The sequence below is a fragment of the Nomascus leucogenys genome, chromosome 2 (assembly GCF_006542625.1).
Source record: "Nomascus leucogenys isolate Asia chromosome 2, Asia_NLE_v1, whole genome shotgun sequence".
NCBI classification, from domain to species: Eukaryota; Metazoa; Chordata; class Mammalia; order Primates; family Hylobatidae; genus Nomascus; species Nomascus leucogenys.
The window spans coordinates 50,120,999-50,135,333 of NC_044382.1; the positions used below are offsets into that span (position 1 = coordinate 50,120,999).

General features: G+C 40.6%; 1 pseudogene; it reads left to right on the forward strand.

Annotated features, from left to right (window-relative positions):
• Positions 1-7,179: 7,179 nt before the first annotated feature.
• On the forward strand, positions 7,180-7,694 carry LOC100606997 (annotated as a pseudogene).
• Positions 7,695-14,335: the final 6,641 nt, after the last annotated feature.

The following is a 14,335-nucleotide window of genomic DNA, read 5'->3' on the forward strand; positions in this document are numbered from 1 at the left end:
AAAAAATAAATAAATAGCCACCTATCACCCAGCTACTTGGGAGGGTGAGATGGGAGGAGCCCTTGAGCCTGGGAGATCAAGGCTGCAGTGAGCCGTGATCGCGCCACTGCACTCCAGCCTGGGAGACAGAGTGAGACCCTGTCTCAAAATAAAAATAAATAATAAAATTAAAACTAAAAAAACCTATAAAGGACATTTCCAAGTTGAGGAAATTTGAATATAGACTATAAACTAAATGATACAATTGAATCCATGTGGATTTTCTTGGTCGTGAGACTGGTAATGTGGTCATGTAAGAAAATGTTCTTTTCTTACACAGGGATGTAAGAATCCCTTATACCCCTGAGAAGGGATGAAGTGACTTGCCATCTGCAACTTCCTTCAAATGATTTTACAAGAAGATAAACACATTGATTGATTGATTGATACAAATGTGGCAAAATGTTAACCATAGATGAATCCAGAAGAAGTTTCTTTAGATGTTGGTGCTATTCTTTCAACCTCTCTATAGATTTGAACTTGTTTCAAATAAAAATTGCATAGGGGTGGGGGAAGATGTGGATTATAGAGGCCTGAGACAGCCCTTTCCCCACTAGATGTCCCAAATCATAAACTCTGGAGACAAAACCCAGTAATCTGCTTTTTTTTTTTTTTTTTTTTTTTGAGACAGAGTCTCACCCTGTTACCTAGGCTGGAGTGCAGTGGTACTATCTCAGCTCACTGCAACCTCCACCTCCCAGGTTCAAGCGATTCTCCCACCTCAGCCTCCCAAGAAGCTGGAAATACAGGAGTCCACCACCATGCCCAGGTAATTTTTGTATTTTTAGTAGAGACAGGGTTTCGCCATGTTGGCCAGGCTGGTCTCAAACTTCTGGCCTCAAGTGATCTGCACGCCTCAGCCTCTCAAAGTACTGGGATTACAGGCATAAGCCACTGCACCCGGCCAAGTAATCTGCTTTTTATAAAAGCTCCTAAGGTGATTCTGATTAGCAGCTAGAATTGTGACTGTATTCATTATCTATTGCCACATGCAAACCACACTAAAGCTTATTGGTGGCTTAAAACAACCACTATTTTATTTGCTCACATATTTATGGGTCAAGAATTTGAGTAGGATTCAGCGTAGCAGTGGCTCCACTAGGACTGGCGGATTCAAGACTGCCTAACTCATCCGTGTGGCACTTTGGGGCTGGCTGTGCTCCACGCAGCTTCTCCCTCCAGAAAAGCCTGGCCCTCTTTACATAATGGATGGGTCCCTTCCATGGGGACAGAAGCTACAAGACCTGGGTGTGGAAGTTGAGAACATCACTTCCATCCCTTTGTATTATTCAAACCAAGTTGCAGACCAGCCTAGATTCAAGGGGATAGAGAAAGAGATCATTCCTTTTTTTGTTTGTTGTTTTTTTGAGACAGAGTCTTGCTCTGTCACCCAGGCTGGAGTGTGTAGCTCACTGCAACCTCCGCCTCCCAGGTTCAAGTGATTCTCCTGCCTCAGCCTCCTGATTAGCTGGGATACACACCACCACGCCCGGCTAAGTTTTTGTATTTTTAGTAGACACAGGGTTTTACCATGTTGGCCAGGCTGGTCTCGAACTCCTGACCTCAAGCCATCTGCCTGCCTCAGCTTCCCAAAGTGCTGGGATACGTGAGCCACTGTGCCTGGCCAAAAAAGACCATTTTTTGATGGGAAGAGCAACAATATCATGTTACAAAGGGGTGTGGATGCAGGGAGGCATTGTCACTGGGGGCTGTTATGATGATGATCTACTACAGACACCCACTAAATTAGACTACCAAAGCCCCACCTTAAATAACACAAGCTTTTGTTATATCATAATTATCTTGTCTGTATGTAAATGGTTCCTCCAAAACTGCTTGAAAACAATTCATTTTCTTAATTTTATAGAGTCTTGCCATTTTCAGATGCTATTCATTTGCTCAATAGACCATAGGCATTACAGAAAATTCAATCTCTCACACCGGTTTCCAGCCTCTGGGACCGAAATTTAGATCCCAGCAGTTCTGAAACTGAAGGATAATAAAAAAGGTTTTAGAAGAGTCTCAGAAAGTTCTCACCAACCTCACAGACAAATGGAGAGCAGAGCTAAGACAGCTGCTCTCCCATCCTCATTCCTGCCCTCTGAGCGATGACAGAGGTGATACCTACAAACTGTCCCCTTAGCAACTTCCCAAAGGTTCATTAGCTGCTCACCATGTCAACAGACGTGGCCAGGCCTTTCACTCGGGATCTGGAATGGGAAGACGAGTCGTGGGTCAGGATGTCTCAAAGGAAATGTGAGTGAGTGAGTGACAGAGAGAGAGAGAGAGAGAACACCCATTGCCCCAGCTCTTACCCCCATTACCACAGCTTTTGAAGTAGTGGCATCCGCATTCACATAGTTTTTATTGTGTGCATTTATGAGATTTACTAAAGTAAAAGATACACATACATACATGTCCTTGTCCAGACTGGCTCTTAACACAGGGTCCTCACTACGAAAAAATTCCACTTGTGTTAGCTTCCAAATTCAAAAAGCAGTAGTTGATGCTACTCCTAACAAATTATTAAGTGCCTCTTGTTAATCGAGGCTCTATTTACATAAACCGCCTTGGAGTGGTGCCCCATGGAGCTGTGCAATGTGGCAGCCCTGAGTGTTGGCACTAGATTTTACACCCAAGTTCATCTGCCTCAAAAGCCTGAGCTACTTGCACTACACTAAGCAATGATGAAACCAAAAAGGTATGAATCTCTGATCACGGAAACTGAAGAACAAATTAGCTGAGTCAGGAGGCATCTGACTTTCTGAAGCTCTCCTGAAATCACCCACAGAGGAGGAGCAAGGCAGTGGAAATTGCATTAGAGTTCCTTAGGCTCTAGTTGTGCCTGTTCTATCATGAATAAGCTATGTGGCCTTGAGAAGTCACTTCATTTCTCTGGGCCTCCATGTCCTAAACTGTCATGGGAAGAGTTTCTATCATAGCTGACAACTCTTAACACCAAGAGTGTTTATATGTGATCATGCATGTTTATATGAAGAGCAGTCTATCAAGTGTATGCACACTTTAAGGAAAGATACACATGATGAAAATATCACCATCAATTTCAATATTCTTTATTAGAACTAGTAGGTTTTTTGTGGGGGTTTTTTTTTTTTTTGAGATTAAAAAAAACACACACACACAGCAAGACTTTCTGTCTACAAAAATAAAACAATTAGCCAGGCATGGTAGTACATGCCTGTAGTCCCATCTACTCAGGAGGCTGAGGTGGAAGGGTCATTTGACCCCGGAGTTCAAGGCTGTAGTGAGCTACAATCATGCCACTGAACTCCAGCCCAGGTGACTGAGCATGATCTGGTCTCTTTAAAAATAAATAAATAAATAAATAAATAAATAAAACTTCACTTACATTATCTTAACTATGAGGCGTTTCCGCTATTTTTGTTGACTCTTTTCTACCCCTATTATAGTTACTGAAAGGAATTACAGGAACTAAGTGTCAATCAGTAGTTTTATTACACAATAGTACAAATTATTACATCTCTAACACCATTTATAAATACCAATATCTAAGCAGCAAGCAGTGTATGTATCTTAAACCATCTATAGATGAATGTAGTGTCTGTGTGTATGTACTTGTGAGTGGCCTTTTCATGAACTTTCCAAATTTGATCATTGATTAAGATGCCCAGAGATAATCAGTTTAGGCAAAATCAAATGTTATACTTGGTCATAATCAATAGTGACCATATACTAAAATAATATGATATGGAAAGTGTTTTGTGAATTGTATAAGATTATATATGCCCAAGTACTATTATGAAATTTAGGTAAGTGCTATACGGCTCCAATGTTTAGCTGATGGATATATCTTTGAAATGTTAAAATTCCAGATGAAAGACAATCGAATAGAAGACAAATTTATCTCTAAAAATAACGCAGAGATGATCTGAAGGTGTGATGAATTTTCTAATAAGTAATAATGGATGCCGGCTTTTATCGAATAACAATGAGGTCCCGAGCAGAGCTAAAGGCTTTACCTTCATCAGATACTTTTAATTCTCACAACTGGTTTTGCCACCTCAAATTTCCCACTACTTAACACATACAGAAACTGAGTTTGTCCCACTGCTAAAGTCCTAGAGAGACAGGGCCAAGGGGATTCTCAGAACTTTTTTTTTTTTTTTTGAGAGAGAGTCTTGCTTTGTCACCCAGGCTGGAGTGTAGTGTCGTGATCTTGGCTCACTGCAACCTCCACCTCCTGGGTTCAAACGATTCCCCTGCCTCAGCCTCCCGAGTTGCTGGGATTACAGGCACCTGCCACCCCACTCGGCTGATTTTTTTGTATTTTTAGTAGGGACAGCGTTTCACCATGTTGGCCAGGCTAGTCTCGAACTCCTGACCTCAAGTGATCCACCCACCTCGGCCTCCCAAAGTGCTGGCATTACAGGGGTGAGCCACCGCACCTGGCCAACATCTTGGAACATCTGTCTGAGAGGCAGATAAATCAGGGAGGTTCTGCCTAGGAAATAGGTGATCTCCCCATTTTAGAGATGAAGACACTGAGCCTTGAAGCATTAACCAACTTAACCAAGATCCCACAGCAGGTAAAACCTGAAGCCATAAAACCTCCAAAGCTAGATTGTACTCACTCTACTCCAGTGGCTGGCTGTAAGGGAAAGTTTATCAAAAATCTTGCCATCAATAAATGAAAAATTCAAGGAACAACAACTTTTAAAATACCCAGACTTCCTTAAAATAGCCTTTTGAGAAAGCAAAAACATTTATGTTGTTTTCAATCGCTGAACTTGGAAAACAATGCTGTTGTCACTTTTTCAGCTCAGGAATCAGGCAGTTTAAAGCCTGATTTGCTGAAATATCCCATGGGGTCCTTTGCTGCCTGATTTTTCCCAAATGATTCCTTGTTCTTATTAGTAAAATATTCAGATTAACAGCTCTGCCCCATATGAAGCTAACAACAGAAAGATATTAAGTAACTGATATATTCTGCAAAAATAATATTCACATGCAAATACTTACACAAAATTATAATTGAATTGGAGAGGTGCGACTGAATAGGTACTCTTTATTCGAAAGTCTCCTTGCAGTTCATCAGATAATAAAGAACACACACCAAAAGAATCACAGAAATAGAACGTACCCTCGAGTTACATCACAAGGAGAAAAAAAAATCTCCCAAGATAAGAAATTCAGGTTTATTTTATCTTAAATCAGACCAAGGGGATTTAGGTTGCTTTTTTAATCTACTTGTGCATAACGATCTCTCAGATTAATCATACTGTTTAATAGAATATTATTATTAATTAGACATGTCAGAGCTTCAGGCAGAAAATTACTGGGAAGTAAAAAGGTCTATATTCCAAAGGCTCGTAAGAGAAAGATTTCCATTTCTATCACGGCACATCTCTTTCAGTTCCAATTCTCAGTGGAAATTCCTCAACGAATTCAGTCCTTGTAACAATAACATTTAGAAGTGTTTCCCATTTAAAAGATAGCTGAACTGGAGTTTGCCTCGTAAGATATTTTCTATGTTATTGGTAAGCCAATTAAATTTTTTAGGACACGTAGTTCTGAGGAAAGTCCTTCAGTGTCCCCCAGATTGTCATCATCTCTCATTAGGAGGTCTTAGACAAGACTGAGGCACAGAGGAGAACAATGGGGTCATCAGTTTTATCCCACGGGCTGGTGTCCTCTAAAATGTTCTCATTTCCATCCAGTCGGCTCTTACAGGTCACTGCTGCTTCCTCCTCATCCCCATAAGCCCCACATGTAGTACACCTGTGCCACTCTAGCATCATGGGAAAATGTTACTGGTCCCCCAGTAGGCCAGGATTCCATGGGGCTCTCTCGGGCACCCACCGACATTTCTTTTGATCCCACCCTGTGCTTCAGGCAAGACACATCTAAAACCATCTTGCTTTCCAGGGCTCCAACATATAAGAAAAAGGGTGCAGGTATCCTTTTGTCCCCATTTCTCAAACATAATTTGGTCATATTGTCCATCAACCCTCATCCTCCATCCTCTCCTCCATCTTTAACCTCCTCTGTGTAAACATTCAAGGAAATGACTGAGCCTTTTAACAGTAAAGATTAGCAGAGCCAAATTCCCTCAATTTCTGGCATGCCTGCCAGTGAGTTTTCCCAGCTGTAAAAGCTCATCTCTTCTGTATCTCATCTCTACCCTCCTCTTCAGGAACCTCCCTCCACCCACTTACTTTTTCCTCTGTATCTTCCTCCTGTCTCTTAACTCTTCCCCTGCAGCTTATACAATAGATACGTGGCTGTCATTACAATACGCAGCATCAACAATCATAAGAACTACCACAAAACCCTCCCTTGACACGTTTTTTTTTTTTTTTTTTTTTGCAAAGGGGGCCTTGTTATGTTGCCCAGGCTGGTCATGAACTCCTGGGTTCAAGTGACTCTCCTACCTCAACCTCCTAAGTTGCGGGGGATTACAGGCATGCACCACCACGCCTGGCCTCCCTTGACCAGTTTAACTTTTACCTTCCCTCCATAGCTAAGCTTCTTTGAAAAACAGTGACGCAAAGAATTTCCAGACAACAGCCATGGGTATAGTCCCTGGGATGGAAAATAACACAGCCCTTCAAAAAAACATAAAGGTTTGGGTGAGCAAAAAAGTAATGAGCAGGTGGAGGGAACTGAAAAACTCTAGACAACACTGGTCATATGAGCCACGGAGGATTTTAACCTACTTCATGGATTTGTTTTGAAGATTAAATAAGCGTATGTATATTAAGTGCTTTGTGCTGGTAATAAAATAAAATATTATTATTTTAAAATATATGACCTTTGGCCAGGTGCGGTGGCTCATGCCCTAATCCCAGCATTTTGGAAAGCTGAGGCGGGCAGATCACTTGAGGTCAGGAGTTCAAGACCAGCCTGGCCAACATGGTGAAACCCTGTCTCTACTAAAGATACAAAATATTAACCAGTCCTGGTGGTGGGCACGTGTAATCCCAGCTACTTGGGAGGCTGAGACATGAAAATCGCTTGAACCCAGGAAGCAGAAGTTGCAGTGAGCCAAGATCGTGCCACTGCACTCCAGCCTGGGCAATAGAGCGAGACTCCATCTCAAAAATAAAATAAAAATAAAATAAAATAAAATAGGCAGATGCCACTGCCACCAGGAGTCCCGTACTATCAGCCATGGTCAACCCCACCATGTTCTTCGACATGGCCATTGACAGTAAGCCCTTAAGCCACGTCTCCTTTGAGCTGTTTGCAGACAAGCTTCCAAAGACAGCAGAAAACTTTCATGCTTTGAGCACTGGAGAGAAAAGATTTGGTTATAAGGGTTCCTGTTTTCACAGAATTATTCCAGGGTTCATGTACCAGGGTGGTGGTTTCACATGCCATAATGGCACTGGTGGCAAGTCCATCTACGGGGAGAAATTTGATGATAAGAACTTCATCCTAAAGCATACAGGTCCTGACATCTTGTCCATGGCAAATGCTGGACCCAACACAAACGGTTCCCAGTTTTTCATCTGCACTGCCAAGACTGAGTGGTTGGATGCAAGCATGTGGTCTCTGGCAAGGTGAAAGAAGGCATGAATATAGTGGAGGCCATGGAGCGCTTTGGGTCCAGGAATGGCAAGACCAGCAAGAAGATCACCACTGCTGACTGTGGACAACTCGAATACGTTTGACTTGTGTTTTATCTTAACCAGCAGACCATTCCTTCTGCAGCTCAGGAGAGTACCCTCCACCCCATTTGCTCGCAGTATCCTATCATCTTTGTTCTCTCGCTGCAGTTCCCTTTGGGTTCCATATTTTCCTTCTTCCCTTCCATGCCTGGCTGGATTGCAGAGTTAAGTTTTGAAATAAAACTTAAATAAATGATGATGAAATAAAAACTAAATAACAAAATATATATATATATGACCTTACCTCTCTTCTGACTTCATTATGGCACCCTCCAAGGCTGCAGAAGAAAGAAAAATCTCTCACCTACTTGGCTTGAAGTCTAATTAATGATGCAGGATAAAGATGAACTCTCTCAACTCTACATACAGGGCTCGGTGTTTGGAAATAGTAATGGATATACACTTGACATGCACTACACACAAATAGGCAAAAATAAGAAAAAACGAAACTTGCTCTGAAGTGCCTATTCTGGCAGATGGAGGCTGGGTATTGTGGAGTGAGAAACTGGGCTAGAATTTGTCATTGATGACCCAGTCTCACAGGGAAATTAATTCAAAATGTAATCCTGGACTGGGGAGAAAATGCTAAAAAGAACAACATTGGGAGAACTGATGACATTTGAATAAGCACTGTAGATTACACAGAAGCAATGTATCAGTGTTAAGCTTCATGAATTTGATGTGATTATGGAAGAGAATGACCTTGTTCTTAAAAATATATACACAGAAAGACTAAAGGGAAACAGAGGCATTATGTATGCAACCTACTCTCAAACGGTTCAAAAATTAGTAATATCTGCACATATAAAGATAGAGAATGCTAACGTGTAAGTGGAAAGTTGGTATATCGAAGCAAAGGGTATAGGGGAGTTCTTTGTACTGTTTTTGCAACATTTATGTTCAAAGGCTATACCCTGAGCTGTCCTCCAGGCCCTCAGTGCCCTTGTTGCCTCTTGAGAGATGGCTCTTTCTCTCCTGGCCACCTGCTGAAGTCCTCACCTGGTGGAACTTGTGGTCTGTTCTCCTGGGACTGTTGGAGTCCTGGGGATTCCCCACGTTTGGAGACTTGGCCCCATCTCAGCCCTGGCTTCTTGTGTCTGGATCATACGAAAGGAGCCTTGAGAAGCTGAAGTCCTTTTTCTCTCACTACGAAGTCTGGCTCTCAAAACTACTATCTCACTGTGACTTCCAAAAGCTTAATTTGGTAGCCAAAACTTAGCAGTGACTTGGTTGTTTGGCTCTTTCACCTTTCCCCTGACACTGAAACCTGTGCTTCAGTGAGGGGTAGGCCCCAGGGTATCTTGGTTTACAGGAATAAAAAAATACATCTACTTAATGTTTGCATAAAGGTAGCTCTTACATATATTTTCCATTTAGACAATTTAATTAGTCCCAACCTGTATTTTATACTTCTCCACTTTATTTTCTACTCTAGGTGACAGAATCACAGTTAACATTCTGAGAGTAAAAGCCCTCAAGATTTTGATAGTCATCAAGTACGATCAAAAATGGCTATACTTGGCCAGGCGCGGTGGTTCATGCCTGTAATCCCTGCACTTGAGGAGGTCAAGGCAAGTGGACCACTTAAGGTTGGAAGTTCGAGACCAGCCTGTTCAACATGGTGAAAGAAACCCTGTCTCTACTAAAAATACAAAAATTAGTCAGGCATGATGGTGGACACCCATAATCCCAGCTACTCAGGAGGCTGAGTCAGGAGAATTGCTTGAATCCGGGAGGCAGAGGTTGCAGTGAGCTGAGGTCACGCCATTGAACTCCAGCCTGGGCAACACAGCGAGACTCCGTCTCAAATCCCTCCCCCACAAAAAAATGGCTATATTAAATATAAAATGCAAGTTGAAGAAAGGAGTGCATTTTAGACATGCAGATTTTTACTACGGTCTCTAAATGATAAATTTTACTACTCTCTCTAAATGATATGGTGATTCCTTATACAAAGTTTTCATTTAAAAAATTCTACCTTGTATGTACATTTTACTCACTTTCACAATAATTAAAATGTAGTATAAGCCACAGCTATTGCACCAAAGCAAAGCACAAAATTGTAGTGTGAGTCTGTGGACCTGACCTTCCCCCATCTTCCACCCACAATAATAGAATCAGGATTAAAATATTCATTTCCTGCATAAACTAAATGATCATGACAGTCCTCAATGTGTACGGAAACTGTCTAGTGTTCAACAATTATAAATAGCCTAGGAAGAATTTGAGGTGGCAAAATTATTTAAAATGTACATAAAGAAGTTCAGCTGCCCCAAAGAAACACACAGCTCTCCACAGTGAAAGCAGATCTGTGAGGCTTTCATATGTTAGCATCCTGGTGAGCTATAAAGTCACAACGGAGGCCTGGACACTGAGAGAAGGCAGGAGCAGAAAGACAACTTCCCTGCACCATGCGTGGGTCTTCACCTCTCTAGCCACTCTTCTGATGACCACATAAAGACCACAATATATGTATATTTTTTAAGTGTCCTATTAGGCTTACAAATCCCAGATGCAAAGAGAAAACTAAAAAGAATTTAAAACCTTGTTATTTTTGGAGTAATAAATTTTAGGGTCTTTGATTTCCTTGAAATACTTTTAAAAATAAGAAAAGATGACTTTGCTTGACTCATATTAGGCGTGCTATTAATGTTGCTAAAAAGGCATTTATCCTTTAAGCACTGTAGATGCTTCTAGAAAAATTGACTTAATAAAGATATAGAAGAAATTTTTACTTTAAGTTAACTTGAAATATTCCATGGCCTCTCTTTTTGTATCCTACTCATATGTATAATTTTATGTAAGTTTACTGAACATTTTTCTTATGAAGTAACATAAGGCCTGAAAAATCTTATAAAGCAAATAAAAATTCTCTTCCTTTAAAACTAATGTCCCCCAAAAAAGCAGTCCAATAGTCTCCAAATGATCATTTTTTTCATAAAGAACAAATTGTGGAAGTTTTTACTGAAAAATTTTTATTATTTTTTGAGTGACTCAGAATAAAGAGTTATAATGAAATTTTCTTGGAGCTTTAACGTTGTAATTTATGATGACTCCAAAAATATACCTATGTATATTAAGTCTGTATTTTACAGGATTATGTATTTTAAATTATACACAAAATAGACATATGTGCATACCCTAAGATTATTAAACTTTACAAATCTATATGTATTTACTTTTTTTTCTTTTATAAAATTTCCTGGTTTTGTATTCATACTATACCTGATCATAAGGTAACCTAAAACACATTTACTTTAATAACTTTTACACATTCATAAATATTTTTAAACCCCATAAATGTTTAACATTAGTATAGTATATCAAAGTACCATTCTTTTCTCTGTAAATAAATCATTTCTAATCTAAAGACTTGGAAGGAGTGGGGAGAGATGTCAAACGACACAAATCCTTCTGGCCGGGGAATCAAAAGGCATTACCAGACATTAACTTTTCTTTCCAAATATGAAAAACATATTAAATATATATCTTATAATAAGATGTTTTCCTCATGTTTCCTTTGAGTAAAGTCTGTTTAGTGCATTCCTCTTCCTATTGTGCTATGAAATTCTTGGTCAACTTTGTCATTTCTCCCTCTGCCTGCTGGAAGAAAGCCAAAATCACTGTGATATCATTCACTCAACCAAGACTAACCACATTAGGTACAGGCAAAAAAAAGCTATAATGTAAAAGAAAAATGAAAAAAATATATATAATTTATACATAGGTACACACATACACACACACACACACACACACACACACACTGCCCATTACACTACTTCTAAAGAAAACTTCTAAAGAAAAACAGATACGTCCCACTGTCTGTGTTTGGAAAAGAAGACAGGCTGTGAAAACAGACTTAAGGCATTCATAGGATTGAAATGAACTTTCAGGACGGCTCAATGTTCTACACTTTAATTTTTTTTTTTAAATTCATGTGGCCATCTGTATCTGTAATTAGGAGTGAAACCATAAGGGGTTTTCAAGTGAACCTTTCCTAAAGCTACAAACTGTCATGGTGCTTAAAGGAGTGGGTGCCAAATGACTTGTATGTTTCTGAGCAGCCATATCGCAACAAACAGCGCGTGTGGGTGGCCACGTTGCTTATATTTGAGGTATGCACGTTAGCGATATTAGTTACACTTGCATCTCACTAACACAGAAAGTCCTCATATTACTTCTATGATATCTTTCTCACGTCTTTTTGCTATGTCTGTCACCAACTGATACACTATGTCAACTGGATATGTCTGGAGCTGTCAATAATTTTTCTGTATAAACATCCTCTTTGAATCAATCTTTTGCCACCTGAATTGTTCCACCTCACTTCTTTTGAGCAGCACTAACTCCTTCAAGAGGACAACCACCACTAAAAACATGATATTGAAGCAATCATTCGTTCTGTGCACACATTTTAATTTCATGCCCTACAGGGGGGAATCACTATCGGCCTTAAGCAAAAATTGAGTCTTTAATGCTTTATTGTTTTACACAATTTATCTTTCAAATAGTCTATTAGCTCTTTATAAAAAAAAAAAAGAAGAAGAGAAAAAGGAAAGAAGGGAAAGGAGAGAAAGGGGGGAAGGGAGGGAGAGAGGGAGGAAGTTAGTTAGTTGGTACTGGGGATTTAAGGGGCATCCAGCTCCCAAACCTGAAGCTACAAATATTTTACCAACTGTATTTTTGTGAAAACAAAGTGAATTTGTCAAATGTCTCCCCCTTCGCTTGCATATTCCATTGTTACCCCAGCACAGTGAGACCTAACAGGTCAAGCCAACCCTGTCGTGATCACCAGAAGAGAGAGAAGCACTGTGTTTTTTGATATCACAGATTTAAGATGGGTATTGCAGTATGGCCTATAATGTACATCTCACAGAAAAAAAAAAAGACAAAAGCTGTGGGGGTGAGAGGCAGTGGGAAGCAGTGAAGAATAAAAAATAATATGAGCAGGAGAATGTCTGAATGCGTATATGTGATCAGAACTGGTCTCAAGTCAATTATGTGATTTTTGTTTTCCTTTGACACAGTCATTATCTTCTCATTGGCAGGAGCCTCCAGTGAAACGCTGGTCTCTTCCTTTTCCCTGTGTACGTATTAAGGGTCTAAGATCATGAGTCAACGAGGACAAGCCGCCTCAGTCAATTAACAGGAGCATAGCTACACTAAGTCCTGCAATTAGAAGCTCTGACTTGGAAGCTGGAGAAGCAGAGAGTGCTGAGCGATGCTGAAAAGCCACTGCCCAGAAAAATTTAAGAAACTTTCCAAATCACCCACTCGTAGAACTTCCTTTTTCAACGGGAAATTTTTATATATTTTTAAAAGTATGCATGTAGAGTAAAGTAAAGCACTTCTCCCAATAAAGACGTTTTTTGAAAAATTATATTTACAGCCCAGACTTTCCTGCCCTCTTGTGGAGAAAATACAGAGCTCTCTATTCATATAAATAGGATGATGGCTTTTTAAAACTTGCAGCTGGCTTTTTCAATGGTACGTGTGATTTACTGTCACGGTTGGATCCCCTGATATTCACAGAACTTTACGAGCTATAAAATCAGAATAACAAAGTGAGCTAAATAGGTATTATACTGCAAGAAACCAACTAATTCCAGACAAGAAAAAATTGCATTGATTAGGATCTGTTTGTTTGTTTGTTTGCTGGGAGGCAGGGAAAGGGAGGGAAAGTGAGAGGGAGAGAGTGATTCGTTTTTAATAGTACTTAGATTTATAAATAAATATATTCGAAATAACTAGCAAAAGAGAGAGGAAGAAAGACACAGAGAGTTTTCAAAGTGGCCATCAGAAAGCTCTGATCCTGTTTCCATCTTTCCACCCAGAGAATGGACGGGTGTCTCTCTCTTGTGGGGCTGCCACAGCACAATCCCACCTGGACAGGACTAGCCTGGGACACAGAACACACAAATCCCGTCAGCAACTCCCATGAAATCACAGAATTCCCAAATTGCTGTAGGTTGTTTTGTTTTCTTTTGTGACTGTTGCCCAGGCTGGAGTACAAAGGCACGATCATCGCTCACTGCAGCCTCAATCTCCTGGGCTCAAGCAATCCTCTTGCCTCAGCCTCCCAAGTAGCTGGGACTAGAGGCATGTGCCACTATGCCTGGCTAATTTTTTAATTTTTTTGTAGAGATGAGGTCTCACTTTGTTGCCCAGGCTGGTCTCAAATTCCTGGGCTCAAGCGATCCCCCTGCCTCAGCCTCCAAAAGTGCTGGGATTACAGACATGAGCACCGTGCATGGCCTGCTTTGTTTTTTTAAGAAAGTTGGTTTAAATGGGTTTAAATTGACACCAGGAGGCAGGGGCTGGGGGTCCTGAGCTGCACATTCAACACCCAGCTCCAATCAGTGGCCAACTTATACGTGATTTAGGCACAAATTTGCTTTGGCCGTCCACCAGAAGATGCTACATTTCATTCTAATTGTTACATGTTCTGAAGTTATCATATGAAAAGTGCTACAGTAAGCTGGGCAGCGTGGTGGCTGATGCCTGTAATCCTAGCACTTTGGGAGGCTGAGGCGGGCACATCACGAGGTCAGGAGTTCAAGACCAGCCTGACCAACATGGTGAAACCCCGTCTCTACTAAAAATACAAAAATTAGCCAGGTGTGGTGGCATGTCCCTGTAAT